This window comes from Pristis pectinata, chromosome 13 (genome assembly GCF_009764475.1).
Source record: "Pristis pectinata isolate sPriPec2 chromosome 13, sPriPec2.1.pri, whole genome shotgun sequence".
NCBI classification, from domain to species: domain Eukaryota; kingdom Metazoa; phylum Chordata; class Chondrichthyes; order Rhinopristiformes; family Pristidae; genus Pristis; species Pristis pectinata.
This window is the reverse complement of record NC_067417.1, coordinates 48,783,048-48,798,837: the sequence shown is the minus strand read 5'-3', so window position 1 is coordinate 48,798,837 and position 15,790 is coordinate 48,783,048. Positions and strand designations below refer to the sequence as shown.

The following is a 15,790-nucleotide window of genomic DNA, read 5'->3' as shown; positions in this document are numbered from 1 at the left end:
CTGGAATCCCTCCCCGATTCCGAACATCTATTGCCTGGGAGTTCCAGAGCACCAAATGCATACTGCAGTGGTGAGGCAACTTTGTTGGACCTTGCCAAAATATCAGTTGTGCCCAAGATTTCAGATGTAACTGGACAGGAGATGCACATTTTCCGATGGGTTTAGCATGCTCATTGTGCTGGTGCCATCAGGATCTATTTGGGGTGATGCTGGTAATAATGATATACTGGCAGTTTGAACATTAATGGTGGGGGAGCAGAAGGGTGCAGGGGAATACCATAGAACAATACAGCACAAAACAGGCCCTTCGGCCCACCATGTTGCGCCGTCCATCAAACCACCCTCACACTATCTAACCCTTTCCTCCCGCGTATCCCTCTATCTCACATTCCTCCATGTGCCTATCCAACAAACTCTTGAACCTGTCCAATGTATCTGCCTCCACCACCACCCCAGGCAGTGCATTCCACGCACCAACCACTCTCTGGGTGAAAAACCTCCCCCGGACATCTCCCCTGAACCTCCCACCCATAACCTTAAAGCCATGCCCTCATCTTGAGCACTGGTGCCCTGGGAAGGAGGCGCTGACTGTCTACTCTATCTATTCCTCTCAATATTTTATATACCTCTATCATGTCTCCTCTCATCCTCCTCCTTTCCAGTGAATAAAACCCTAGCACCCTAAGCCTCTCCTCATATTCCATATGCTGTAATCCAGGCAGCATCCTGGTAAATCTCCTCTGCACCCTCTCCAACGCCTCCACATCCTTTCTATAATGCGGCGACCAGAACTGGACACAGTACTCTAAGTGTGATCTAACTAGAGTTTTGTAAAGCTGCATCATCACTTCGCGGCTCTTAAACTCAATCCCATGATTTATGAAAGCTAACATTCCATAGGCCTTCTTAACTGCTCTATCCACCTGTGAGGCAACTTTCAGTGAACTGTGAATATGAACCCCCAGATCCCTCTAATCCTCTACACTGCCAAGTACCTTGCCATTTACCCTGTACTCTTCCCTGGAGTTTGTCCTTCCAAAGTGTACCACCTCACACTTCTCCGGATTGAACTCCATCCGCCACTTGTCAGCCCAGCTCCGCATCCTATCAATATCCCTCTGTAAGCTCCGACAGCCCTCCACACTATCCACAACACTGCCGATCTTAGTGTCGTCTGCAAACTTACTAACCCAGCCTTCCACCCCCTCATCTAAGTCATCTATAAATATCACAAAAAGTAGAGGTCCCAGAACCGATCCCTGCGGAACACCACTAGTCACTGCCCTCCAATCCGAGGGTGCTCCCTCCACTACAACCCTCTGCTTTCTACAGGCAAGCCAATTTAATCCACACAGCCAAGCTTCCCTGGATCCCTTGGCCTCTGACCTTCTGAAGAAGCCTACCATGAGGAACCTTATCAAACGCCTTACTAAAATCCATATAGGCCACATCCACTGCACTACCCTCATCAATCTTCCTCGTCACCTCCTCAAAGAACTCTATCGGGCTTGTGAGGCAAGATCTTCCCTTCACAAAGCCATGCTGGCTGTCCCTAATCAGTCCATGATTCTCTAGGTGTTCATAGATCCTATCTCTTAGAATCCTTTCTAACAGCTTACCCACCACATACGTGAGACTCACTGGTCTGTAATTCCCTAGACTATCCCTACTACCTTTTCTGAACAAGGGGACAACATTCGCCACCCTCCAATCCTCCGGCACCATCCCCGTGGATGACAAGGACTCAAAGATCCTTACCAGTGGTTCAACAATCTCCTCCCTCGCCTCTTGAAGCAGCCTGGGGAAAATCCCATCAGGCCCCGGAGATTTATCTGTCTTGATATTATTTAACAACTTCAACACATCCTCTCTCTTGATATCTACAACCTCGAGAACATTACCCTTACTAGCACTCCCTTCCGCGTCATCAAGACCCCTCTCCATGGTGAATACCGAAGAGAAGTATTCATTGAGAACTTCTCCCACTTCCGCCGCCTCCAGGCACATTCTCCCACCTTTGTCTTTAATCGGACCTACCTTTACCCTAGCCATCCTCCTACCCTTCACGTATGTGAAAAAGGCCTTGGGATTTTCCTTAACCCTACTAGCCAACGCCTTTTCATGTCCCCTTCTAGCTCTCCTCAGCCCTTTCTTAAGTTCCTTCCTTGCTTCTCAATATTCCTCACAGGCCCTCATGATGCCAGATAAGTTGTTGACTTACCTGGCAAGTGTCTTAATCTGGTGTGCAGTAGTAAAACCTAACTGTCCCAGGAGTGCCCAATGATGGTCCAAGTAGTCTTGTAATGCTCCAGAGGGAATGATGTCATCCTGCTGAAATTGTGCCAGGTACAAGGGTGACTCATGCCTGATCTACCTGCTAAGACTTCAGGGTCACAGGAAATGACCTGGAAATGGTCATTTTCACTCTGGAAAAAAATTGATTTTCAATTGCATAATGCCGTAAACAAAAAAAGCAGCAATATGTTGTTGACTTTCTAAGCATGTAAGTATAGCCACATGGAACACATGTTACAAGAATGACAGGGACCCTCAGAAAATCTCCATTTGAGCATCAAATGCAGTGTAGTCAATCTTAATCTCAACCCTCCCCAACAATTTCTTTGCTCCGGTTCAACCTGTTGTTATTGGAACTCATGTACTGGACTGCCAGCCCAGCAAAATGACATGCAGTTTTCTCATTGACCCCTGAAGACAATATAATTAGTAGTTCGAGGCTTCATCATTGTCTGGGCAGCCATTCTTGTCTTAAATTCCTTCATCAAAGGGTGTTTCAGGCTATGGATGGATAATGGGGTGTTGCAGCTCAATTTCCTATCCTGGCTACCTTAGAGACCTTTGCCACCTGTTGAACAGCAGGGAAAGTAACTTTTCTGCTTTCATCAGCATTTAATTTTGTTGAGCCTGATATTGGTCAAAATAATAACAATCTAGTTAACCAGAACAGGGACTCTGTAGAATTTAACTTAAAGGCTGAAAAATTCTGACCTTTCAATTTCACAAATTACGTCTCACTTGCCCACTTCTGTATCAGATTTCTTAATTCCTTCCTTTACCAGTAATACACAAAAGGCATCTTGAAATAAATACTTGCTGGATTATTCAGCACCAATAAGACAGGGGAAAAAGATAAAGAAAATGCTGGTAATACTCAGTAATTCAGGCAGCATCTGTGGAAAGAGAAAAAGGGTTAATATTTCAGATCCTTCATCAGAACTTGAAAAGGTAGAAAACAAGTTAGTTTTAAGGGGAGAAATAGATAGGACAAAGTGAATATGTTTGATATGGTGAGGCCAGGATTATAGAGTCATACAGCAGGGAAACTGGCCCTTCAGCCCAACTTGTCCATACTGACCCAGGTGTCTATCTGAATTAGTCCCATTTGCCTGTGTTTGGCCCATACCCCTCGAAATCTTTACCATCGATGTAGCTGTTTAAATGTCTTTTAAACATTGTAATTGTACCCGCCTCTACCACTTCCTCCGGCAGCTCGTTCCATATACCCACCACCTCTCTATGTGAAAAGGTTTTCCCTCAGGTCCCTTTTAAATCTTTTCCCCCTCTTCTTAAATCTATAGTCTTAGACCCCCTGCCCTGGGAAAAAGACTGTGGCTATCCATTGTATCTTTGCTCCACTTGATTTTATAAACCTCTATAAGGTCACCCCTCAGCCTCCCAAGCTCCAGGGTAAATGGTCCCAGCCTATCCAGCCTCTACTTATAACTCAAGCCCTTCAGTTCTGGTAACATCCTCATGAACCTTTTCTGCCCCCTTCCCAGTTTAATGACATCCTTCTAGACTAGAACTACGCACAATACTCCAAGTGTGATCTCACCAATGACTTTACAGTTGCAACATGATGTCACAACTGCTTTACTCAGTGCTCTGGCTAAAGAAGGCAGGTATGCCAAATGCCTTCTTCACCACCCTGTCTACCTGTGTGGCCACTTTGAGGGAACTGTGTACCTGTACCCTTCGGCCTCTCTGTTTTACGACATTCTCCAAGGCCCTACTATTTACCATGCAAGTCCTGCCCTTGCTTAACTAACCAAAATGCAACATCTCACACGTCCAAGTTAAATTCCATAAGCTGCAGATGAATTATCTGATTGACAGATTAATGAGTACGGTTAGAGAGAGAAAGAACATTAACAATGGAATGTAAGAGCTCTGAAATGAGGGGGGGGGGAGAGAGAGAGAGAGAGCAGGAGAGAGAGAGAGCGAGAGAATAAACAAAGGAATGTAAAAGCTGTGAAATATAGAGCTGTAGGAAATGCTGAACAGGATACAAAGAGAACAGAATGAAACATAATGTGGAAAATATAAGATTATGCACCTTTGTAGGAAGTATAGAAAACCACAATGCTTCTTGAACAACAATCCAGCTGGTGCAGTAGTTCATGAAATATAGAAAGAAGATATATGGGTACAGTGAGCAATTAGGGAGGCAAGTTGTTTGCTGGCCTCTATTGCAAAGGGAACAAAGGTAAGGCTGTAGAGTTCTCACCTCTGCTCCCTGAATTCTGAGGCCTGCAGCTGAGTGTCCTGATTGGTTATCTGACCTGGTTGTCCCTGATCAGATAGGATTGACCATCTCAAGCAACATTGCACTTCTATATTGCAAAAATGTCCTCCTGTCTCTAGAGGGTAACAACAATCTCAGACTTTCTTCGATGACCCAAAGACATCTGACCTTGACCACAATTCAACTTTCCAATTGCCCTCTTTCTTCATAACATCTGATCACTCCCAAAATTGGTCCCAGCTCTCAAGTCTTCATCAAGGATCAAAAACAACCCACTGACCTGACCTCTAAATGTGGCCCTAATCCAAATGTCGAATACCTGTTCACTCTCCCCAAGCCCTCCCCCTCACACAGGCCCATGGACTTACCTACTACTTTCCTTTGTCCAGCCTTAATGGCATAGCACACAAAGCCAGTCAGTACACCTGATATTTTGGGCAATGGACATTGTTGAATTGATGCAATGATAACACCGTCATGGATCCCTTTCATCACCAGTGAATATTGAGACTAGACTGTTGTTGCAGCATTTGCTTTGCTCTGCTTTGAATGGATAGGACATCCCTGGACAATAATTCACTTTGTCAGATTACAGGTTGCAATGTAATATAAATGTGCTGCAGCTGGAGGCATCCCCCATGGATATACATGAAGAATAATTGAGAATGTCACCGTACCATTCGTGCCCAAGGAAGATGAACGTTCCACTATCACAGGGAAGGAGAAAATTCCACTTACATTTAATGACCCAACTTGCTAACTTCTGTTTATTGAATGGCTTATTAAAAGTTTGATCTCATGAAAGACAGATGTGCTTAAACTGTTGATTCTTATTTGTCTCAATACCAATCACAAACATTCTCTACATAACTAAAATACAGTACAAAACTGATAAATGTGCCTTCAGCATAAAGATTCCTTGAGACACATAAATCATGGAAGATTTTTTAGACAAAAGTGATGGATGCAGTTTTAAATTGTTTAAGACATGGCAAACAAGATGGCAAACCATGACATTTGCTAATTTTACATGCTGAACTAAACAAATTAATTGAAATAAAAAGCAGGTGATGTTTAACATCTGATACTGCACAATTTCTGCCTGGTGAATTTACCAAATGATCACAAGGTGGATCGCTCTCTTGCTCTTTCTATGCTCATTCCGGGCTACAATGAAGTTCACACCCATGACTGGGCAAATCCTCAACATAAGCATTATGTGCTTCTAATAAATTTCTGGCCAGAAGGAAAGGATGTGGGACAGAAAAGCCATTTATCAAGACTAGCATCAGCCAACTGCAAACTCATCTATGTTTCTGCTTGCAGTTCATTTGTAAATACCAGATGCACTTCTTGTTGTGGGTGCTTAGCTCCAAAATACTCCAAGAAATATCAGTTATATTTCTTCCATACTGTCATGGAATGAATCAAACTGATAACGAATACTTGTATTTTGTCAATTCCCAATACTATGCACATTTGAGGAGACCTAATGCAGAGGTTAACCAATTTCTCTCAGAAGTATAAGTGCAATCATGTAGCAGGAAAAAGTAGCAGGATTGAGTATCGGAAACTGTTTGTATTTCAGCAAAACAGAACTAAGAGTTTGATCAATGGAGTAAAAATAGAGTCTGGGGGTAAACTTGAAAGGAACATAAAAGTGGACTGTAAAAGTTTCTGTAAGTATGTCGAAAAAAATAGTGATGCCAAATTTAGGTCCCTTACAGTCAGAACTGGGTGAAATAATAATGTGGAACAAATAAATGGCAGAGCATTTATGACTGAACAACAGCAGTGGAAACGAATAATTTTATAGAAATGCTTAGGAACTAGGAGTCTCATTAAAAAGAGAGGATTTAAAGGAAACTGGTATTAGTAAAAAAGTAAAGAGCTGGAGAAATTAATAGGACTGAAAGCCAACAAGTACCATAAAGGATGCAATGGTTCTCATCCTCCAAAGTTCCATCGACAATGGAATATTTCCTGCAGATTGGAGGGTAGCAAATGTAACCTCACTATTTAATAATATAGAGAGATAGAAATCAGGGAACTATAGACCAATAAGCCAAACAGCAGGAATCAGGAAAATGTTGGTGTCTACATTAAAGGATGAAGTAACAGGACAATTGGGAAATATCAATGGGTTTAGACAAATTTAACTTGGAGATCTGGAAGGGAACTCATGCTTGACAAATGTACTGGAGTCCTTTGAGAATGTAACACAGAATAGATAAGAGATAACCAGTGGATATAGCGTATTTGGATCTTCAGAAGGCTATTCATAATGTCCAACATAAGAGTTTGTGTGCAAAATTAAAGCAATGGCTGGAGGTTACTAATGGGGTAGATAGGGACCGGAGTTTGAGTCCCAGTGATTCACAATATATACCAATGATTTAGATGAGGGAACTGAATGTAATATTTCTAAGTTTGCAATGACATTGAACTGGGTGGGATCGTTAGTTCTGAGTAGGATGCAGAGGCCACAGGGCAATTCGGACAAGTTGAGTGTGTGGCAAAAGCATGTGAGATGCAGCATAACATTGATAAATGTGAAGTTATCTACTCTGAGTGGAAAAACAGAACATGCATGTTATTTAAATAATGCTAGATTTGGAAGTGTTGATGTTTCAAGAGACTTGGGTGCCCTTGTACACAAGTCACTGGAAGCAAACATACAGGTACAGCAAGCAGTTAAGAAGGCATGTGGTACCTTGGCCCTCACTGTAAAATGTTTTGAGTATAGGAACAAGTGTGTCTTACTACAACCGTACAGGGCCTTGGTGAGACCACACCTGGAGTGGAATATGCAGTTTTGGTCTCCTTCTCTAGGGAAGGCTAGACATACCATTGAGGGAGTGCAGTGAAGATTCACCAAGCTGATTCCTGGGATGGCAGCACTGCTGTATGAAGCAAGGTTGGGTTGACCAGGCCTGTATTCACCAGATCTTAGAAGAACAAGCAGGGACCTCACTGAAGCATACAAAATATTAATTCTACGCATTGTTTACTCTCTGCATGAAGAATCTGAAGGTAATCAGTTCTGCATTTTTTTAACATATTTTAAATGAGCCTCCTACTCCTACCAATTTAATTTGAATGGTTTCATATTGTTAAACATTTTATACATCTCTATAAGATCAGTTCTGAGATCTCTCTTTTTCAAGAAAGCTGATAAGGCCTGGTTTCTCTATTCTTTGCTCACAAGAGATCAGGCACGATACACTTCACAACATGATTTCAGTGACTGAAATTTACACTTTGTAACTGGAAATGGACCTGGTTCTCAAGCTGTGCTGTGCTTAAAGCACCATGTGGCTTGGTTATTATTTCCTTTGATTTGCACTGTTTAGCCGATATAGTGCAACATTCCATTGGGCTTATTGATTGCTGCTCTGCATTGTCTGGATATGTCTAGTGTTGAGCTTACTGGGCATCAGTGATGATCATCATGATCATCACATGATCACACATGATCACACATGATCATCAACAGTAGCAGAAACGTACATCACCACAATGATAATCCCATGATCTGGCAAATCCCTCAGTCTCAAGACACAGGATCAACCCTGGCTCAGGAGAGTAGAAAAACAGTGCAAGCAGTAATAATGCTTGGAGCATAACAAGCATGAGGTGTCAAGCTGGTGAAGCTACAATACAGGACTGTATGTATGCTAAACAGCAAAAACTGCATGCGGTAGACAGAGCTAAGTGATCTCACAACCAACAGATCAAAGCACTCCATTCCTGCCAGATTTAGTCATGGATGATGGTGGTCAATTGGACAGCTGATGCGAGGTTGCAGTGCCAAGACTATCCCCATCCTCAATGATGGTGGGGCTCAGCATGTGAGTGCTAAAGACAAGGCTGAAGCAATTGGAAACAGATTAAGCCAGAAGTGCCGAGTGAATGATACATCTTGGCTTTCTCCCGAGAATCGAGCCATCACAGAAACCAGACTTCGGCCAATTCAATTCATTCCCTGTGATATCAAGAAACAGTTGACAACACTGGGTACAGCAAAGGCAATGGGAGCAGGGAACATCCCAGCTGTAGTACTAAAGACCTGTGCTGCAGAACTAGCTGTGCCTCAAACCAAGCCGTTCCAGTATAGTTACAACATGGCATCTACCTGATAATGTGGAAAATTGCCCAAGTGCGTACTCTTCACATAAAGCAATACAAATCCAGCCAATTATTGTCCAATCAGTCTACTCTCCATCATCATCAAACTGATAGAAAGTATCATCAACAGTGCTATCAAGTGGCACTTACTCTTCAATAACCTGCTCACTGATGCTCAATTTGGGTTTCTTCAGGACTTTTCCGTTCCAGACTTGATTATGGCCTTGCTCCAAATCTGGACCAAAAAGCTGAATTCCAGAACTGAGGTGAGAGTGACGGCCCTTGATATCAAGGCAGCATTTGACCAAGAGTGGCATTAAGGACCCCTGGTAAAACTAAAGTCAATGTGTATGCAGAGGAAAGCACTCCAATGAGGTACAATGGAAATTGATCATGATTGTTAGAGGTCAGTCATCACAGTTCCTCAGAGCAATGTCCTAGGCCCAACTACCTTCAGCTGCTTCATCAATGATCTTCGTTCTATCATAAAGTTAGAAGCGTGAATGTTGGCTGATAATTGCACAATGTTCAATTCCATTCAGAACTCCTCAGTAAATGAAGCAGTCCATAACTCCATGCAGCAAGACAAAGGCAACAGTCTGGCTTGTACTGAAAAGAGACAAATAACATTCACATCACAAAACTGCCTGGCTGAGAACACTGGATACACCAAAGATAATGGGACCAGATGATGCTCCACTACAGTACTAAAGAGTTGTGCTACAGACAGTACAGTTGTGCTACACCAGTACAGTTATAAAAGTGGCATTTATACCAACAGAGAATCTAACCACTTATCCTTAATATTCAATGGCACTACATAAGAACATAAGAAATAGGAGCAGGAGTTGGCCATCTGGCCCGTCGAGCCTGCTCCGCCATTCAATAAGATCATGGCTGAACTGGCCATGGACTCAGATCCACCTATCTGCCTTTTTCCCATATAACCCTTGCTTCCCCTACTATGCAAAAGTCTGTCTAACTGTGTCTTAAATATATTTAATGAGGTAGCCTCTACTGATTCCCTGGGCAGAGAATTCCACAGATTCACTACTCTCTGGGAAAAGCAGTTTCTCCTCATCTCTGTCCTAAATCTATTCCCCCAAATCTTGAGGCTATGTCCCCTAGTTCTAGTCTCAGCTACCAGTGGAAACAACCTTCCTGCTTCTATCTTATCTATTCCTGTCATAATTTTATATGTTTCTATAAGATCCCCTCTCATTCTTCTGAATTCCAGTGAGTATAGTCCCAAGTGATTCAATCTCTCCTCACAGGCTGACCCCCTCATCTGCAGAATCAACCTGGTGAACCTCCTCTGCACCACCTCCAAAGCCAGTATATCTTTCCTCAAGTAAGGAGACCAGAACTACACACAGTACTCCAGGTGCAGCCTCACCAGTACCCCATACAGTTGCAGCATAACCTCCCTGCTCTTAAATTCAATCCCTCTAGCCATGAAGGCCAACATTCCATTTGCCTTCTTGATAACCTGTTGCACCTGCAAAACAACCTTTTGCAACTCACTCACAAGCACTCCCAAGTTCCTCTGCACAACAGTATGCTGCAATCATTCACTATTTAAATAATAATCTGATCTTCTATTATTCCTTCCAAAGCAGATGACCTTGCATTTACCAACATTGTACTCCATCTACCAAACCCTTGCCCACTCACTTAACCCATCTACATCTCTCTGCAGACTCTCCGCATTCTCTGCACAATTTGCTTTTCCACTCAATTTAGTGTCATCAGCAAACTTAGGTACACTACACTCGATCACCTCTTCCAAATCATTAATGTATATTGTGAACAGTTGCAGGCCCAGCACCAACCCCTGCGGCACCCTGCTCACCACTGATTGCCAACCAGAGAAACACCCATTTATCCCAACTCTCTGCCTTCCGTTGGTTAACCAATCCTCTATCCATGCTAATATATTACCCCCAACTCCATGCATCCTTATCTTATGGATACGTCTTTTATGCGGCACCTTATCAAATGCCTTCTAGAAATCCAAGTATACGACATCCACCTGTTCCCTTCTATCCATTGTGCTCATTATATCCTCAAAGAACTTTTTTGGTAAATTATCACAAATGCCCCTACTAAAAGTTCCACCATTTCTTTCAGTACCCTGGGATGCACCTCATCAGGACCAGGGGACTTGTCTACCTTTAGACCCACTAGTTTGCTTATCACCACCTCTTTAGTGACAGCGATTGCATTGAGGTTCTCAACCCCCATTGCATCCATAACATCTCTCTCTGGCATATTAGAGGTGTCCTCTACCGTGAAGACTGACACAAAATAGTCGTTCAAGGCTTCGGCCATTTCCACATTACCCAACATTAATTCCCCCTTCTCATCTTCCAAGGGACCTACATTCACTTTAGCCACCTTTTTTTGCTTATAATTATAAAAACTTTTACTATCTGTTTTTATACTTTGTGCTAGTTTACTTTCATAATCTATCTTCGCCTTCCTTATTGCTTGCTTAGTGGTTCTTTGTTGCGTTTTAAAGTTTTCCCAGTCTTCCAGTTTCCCACTACTCTTGGCGACTTTGTATGCATGAGCTTTTAGCTTGATGCCTAATCTCCACCCAGATGGACTCAACATTCTGCTCCCTAGATCTTATATCGTCTCCCACTATTGCCCTGATCTCATTCCTAATTAAGAGCGCTACCCCACCTCCCTTACCTTCCTGCCTATCCTTCTGTATTACCTGATACCCTTGGATATTTAATTCCCACCCATCTCCACCCTGCAACCATGTTTCTGCAATGGCCACTCAATCATACCCCTTTGTACTGATTTGTGCCACAAGTTCACTGAGCTTGTTTTGAATACTACGGGCATTCAGGTAAAGTGCCCTTACACTCATTGTCCTTTTAGAATCTAGTAACCTTTGCGTCCTTTGCGCTTGACATTTCTGTACTCCACTCTTACTCTTCTCCTTTCTAACTTTTGTTCTGGTCTCTGCTTTGCTTCCCTCTGTCTTTCTGCATGGATTCCCATCCTCCTGCCACATTAGTTTAAACCCTCCCCAACAGCACTAGCAAACAATCCCCCTTGGACATTGATCCCAGTCTACCATCTCTGAATTCCCCAGCTTCAACATCCTGGGCTCACCCATGACCAGAAATTCATCCGGACTGGCCACGTTAATACTGTGGTTATTAAAGTATGTCAGAGGCTGGGTTTCCTGTAACAAATGATTCCCCACCATACACTCCAAAGTCTTTCCATCACCTACAAGGCACTGGAATATGATGGAATACACTCCAACTGACTGAATGAGTACAATTCCACCAGTCTCTCTAAGTCAAAGTAAAACTCTTGCTTGGCCCTCCATCTACCACCCTAAATATTCTATTCCTCCACCACCGGTGCACCATGGCTATAGTACGAACCATTTACAAAATGTGCTGCAGTTACTCACCTAGGCTACTCTGACAGAAAGTCAGAGAAGCACAAAGGACAGCAGGTGCATGGGAACACCACCACCTGCAGGTTCCCTTCCAAGTTATATACCATCCTGACATGGAAATACATCATAGAAAGTTCCCCACTTAACAACACAATGGAAGCACTTACACCAGATGGACTGCAGCATTTCAACCTGTTCAAGGCCTCTTCGAAATGGGCAATAAATGCTAGCCTTACCAACGATACCCAAAAAATGAAAAAAAAGGTCTCTTTCAAAGTCCTCCCTCAGTACTTCAGTGCTATTTATACAATATACATGTCATCTGGGGACAGGGAAAAATCTGCTGCTACTTTCTATCTTTCCATCAATCTATTTATTTTCTCTGGGTGGCACGGTAGCGTAGCGGTTAGCACAACGCTATTACAGCGTCAGCGATTGGGGTTCAATTCCCGTCGCTGTCTGTAAGGAGTTTGTACATTCTCCAGTGTCTGCGTGGGTTTCCTCCGGGTGCTCCGGTTTCCTCCCATGTGCTAAAGACGTACAGGTAGGTTAATTTGGGGTTTAAAATGGGCAGTGCAGACTCATTGGGCCAGAAGGGCCTGTTACCACGCTGTAAATAAAATTAAAAAAAAATTTCTCTGGATCTTAATTGCTCCAGAGAAAGTAGTGGTAAGCTGTCCTTTTGAATCAATGATGGGTGTGTTCTGATGCTCCCACATATTCTTATGGAATTCCAAGATGTTGAAGTAGAGACAATGGTGACAAACCTCAGTTTGGCAGAGCAACTATTTTTTCTACTCATCTCCATTAATTTCATTTCTTTTGTTTTGCCCTCTTATATATTTTGTATTACTCATTCTGTAATTTTTAATCTACCTCCTTGAAGTATTTTTACTTATTCCTGGAGGTGGACATTGCTGGGAAAGACCAGCATCAATTCCCTAACTCCCACTGACCTCAAATAAGTGGCGCTGGGCATCCTTCTTGAATTGCTGCAGTCTGCTGCAGTGCTCTTTGGAGCGCTTCCAGGATATTGACCCACAGATGAGGAAGCAACCAAGTTTCCAAATCAGGATGGAATAACTAGAAGGGCAAGTTGGAGGTAGATGATTTTCCCACCTGTCTCCTGCCTTCATCTCCTCTGCAGCTGAGTTTGCAGGCTTGTGAAGTGCAGTTGAAAAAGCTTTGACATGTTGCTGAAGTGCATTTTGTAGATAATTCATGCTGCAGTTAATGTGAAAAGAGTGAATGCTTAATGTGGGTGCCAATTGCGTGTGGTTCTTTCTCCTGGATGGCGACAAGCTTTTCAAAAGTTATTGGAGACTTATTAAAGCAGGCACGTAGATTGTGTTCGATCACACTCTTGATTTCTCCCTTGCAGATGTAGAAACCCATTATGGAATCAGGAAATGAGTCATTCACAGCAAAATACACAGCCTCTAACAGTGTTTAAATGGCAGGACAGTTGTTCCTTGCAAATAATGATAATGATTCCCAGAATATGGATGGGGGAGGATTCACCAATGTTGGTACCACTTTACATCAAGAGAAGGTGATTAACCTCTTTTGTTGGAGATAAGTCATTGCCTAGTACATTTGTGCTGTGAAATGGAACAGACTATTTGAAACTGTTAACTCAAATTGCGTGCAGGTATTTGTAAAGCACCCAGTATTTCCAACAACTTCTGACACCTCTACCAGGATGGCACCACCATTCACATCTTCTCCTCCTCCTTCAACATTCCAAAGGTACAATTCCATCTGTAATGCTCTGGTTCCCAATTCCATCCCCACCAATACCCATTCCCCTCTCTTGTAATTATACAATATCTAACACCTGCCCTTTAATCTCCCTCCTTCCTATTGTCCAGGGTCCAAAATTCAACTCTTGTGAAGCAATATTTACTTCCACTTTTTTCAATTTAGCAGCTTAGAAGACCCCTGTTCAGTCTGTAAACATAACCCCAAAACACCCAGTTCTGCCTCACTTTAATTCTGATTTTCTCCCACTCTGACACCAGTGTTCTTAGCTTCCTTCTGTGAACTCAACATGAGTACTCAGCTGTGCTCAATGTAGCCTGGACTCAATGAGTTCCACATTTTCAAATAATCTGTGTTCCAGCACTTTTATTCCAGATTTCCAGCAATTCTCACAAATTCTTTAGGTGCTTTTAAGATAATTGTTCTGCATGTTCACCCACTTTGGGCTTTGTACTATCACGTCTTTTGTTCTCTGAATCTCTCCTGCCTTCCAACATGCAAAGAGAGAGTGAAAGGGGAACAAGTTAGCCAGACATTAGTAGTAGAATAAATGCTCAAGTTTAGTATTAAGGAAGTGGTAACAGGGCACCTGGAAAATAAAAATAGGATTGGGCAGAGCATGAATTTATGAAAGGGAATTCATATCTGACATCCTTGATGTTGCAACTAGTGGAATAGAGAAAGGGGAACCAGTAGGTTATATATTTGGATTTTGATAAGGTGTCACATAAGAGGTTATCAAACAAAATTAGACCACAAGGTATCGGTGTCAGTATACAGATGTGGACTAAATATTTATCCTGTCTCTACAGGTTAACATTCTATAGCAGGGATCTGGAAAAGGAAGCTTGGTTAATAATGGGCATTCCCATCCCAAATAGGCTGAAGCCAACTGCACATTCCCTGAGATTAACTGAGACAGATCAAACCTCAGAATTTTATGATCTTTGTAGCTGATTCCAGGACCAAGTGATGCAGTTAAATTAAGGGATTCCTTCCCATTGCTGCATTACAATACTTCAAACCTTTCAGACAAAGTAAAATGTTAATTACAAATTGTGCAGCATCAGGGAGAACTTCGAAGTAATGTAGTTATATTTTTGGAGCAATATGTAATGAACCTCATTCCAATAATTACTTTTATAAAACAATTTTGTATTTTGCAGGTTAAATACAATACATGGTTGGATATGTGGTTCTAGGAATCTCAGAGATGGAACGGTAATACAGAGAAGATCCAAAGTAGTCTTTCCTCCCCCTCACCCAACTAAATTGATAATCCTGACTACATCAGTACTTCCAAAGATGTACCGAGTAACAACTTCATTTTTGTTAAAAATGCACAAAAGGCTTTAACGATCCCGGATTTGCAGTTTTGGCTCAAGCTACTGTGGGCAGTCTTCCTCTACCCTGCTCCAAAATAAGTCCTACAAAAATTAACACAATGTGACAGAGAAATGAATACTAATTATTTGACCCATTTATTTCATAAGAGCGCTGCATCCAAACTTCCTCAATGGCCTTTATCGAAGGTGAAATTAGTCTTTGCCAGAAGTAATGAACAAAGTAAAGTGAATTGGCAGACTATTTCACACCTTGCCCAATGACTATGAACCCATTTGATGCCACTGGCAAAAACTAATTCACCCACATCAAATCACATCTCAGAAGAATATTCCTATATAAATTACATAGAAATGAGCGTCAGAGAGCTTCGCAATAGTGCCTGGTATATGCCAGCAAAGATTGCCATGGAAGAAAAAAGCTGGTGTTATTTTCTGCTGTTTTGGTGCTTTTATCCTTATAAAGACAAGCTTATAATACTGGGTATCATTGTTGATTTTGAACTTTTCCAGTTTAAAAAAGTCATACTGCTTCCTTACTTATGATAAACAGGTGTTAGGATTTTGCAATTGCTGATCTCCCCAATG

General features: G+C 42.3%; 1 protein-coding gene across 3 annotated transcripts in view; it reads right to left on the bottom strand.

The window, feature by feature from the left end:
- The window catches only part of st3gal2 (ST3 beta-galactoside alpha-2,3-sialyltransferase 2), a 229,283-nt gene that overhangs the window by 92,902 nt on the left and 120,591 nt on the right, over positions 1-15,790 (bottom strand). The window lies entirely within an intron of this gene.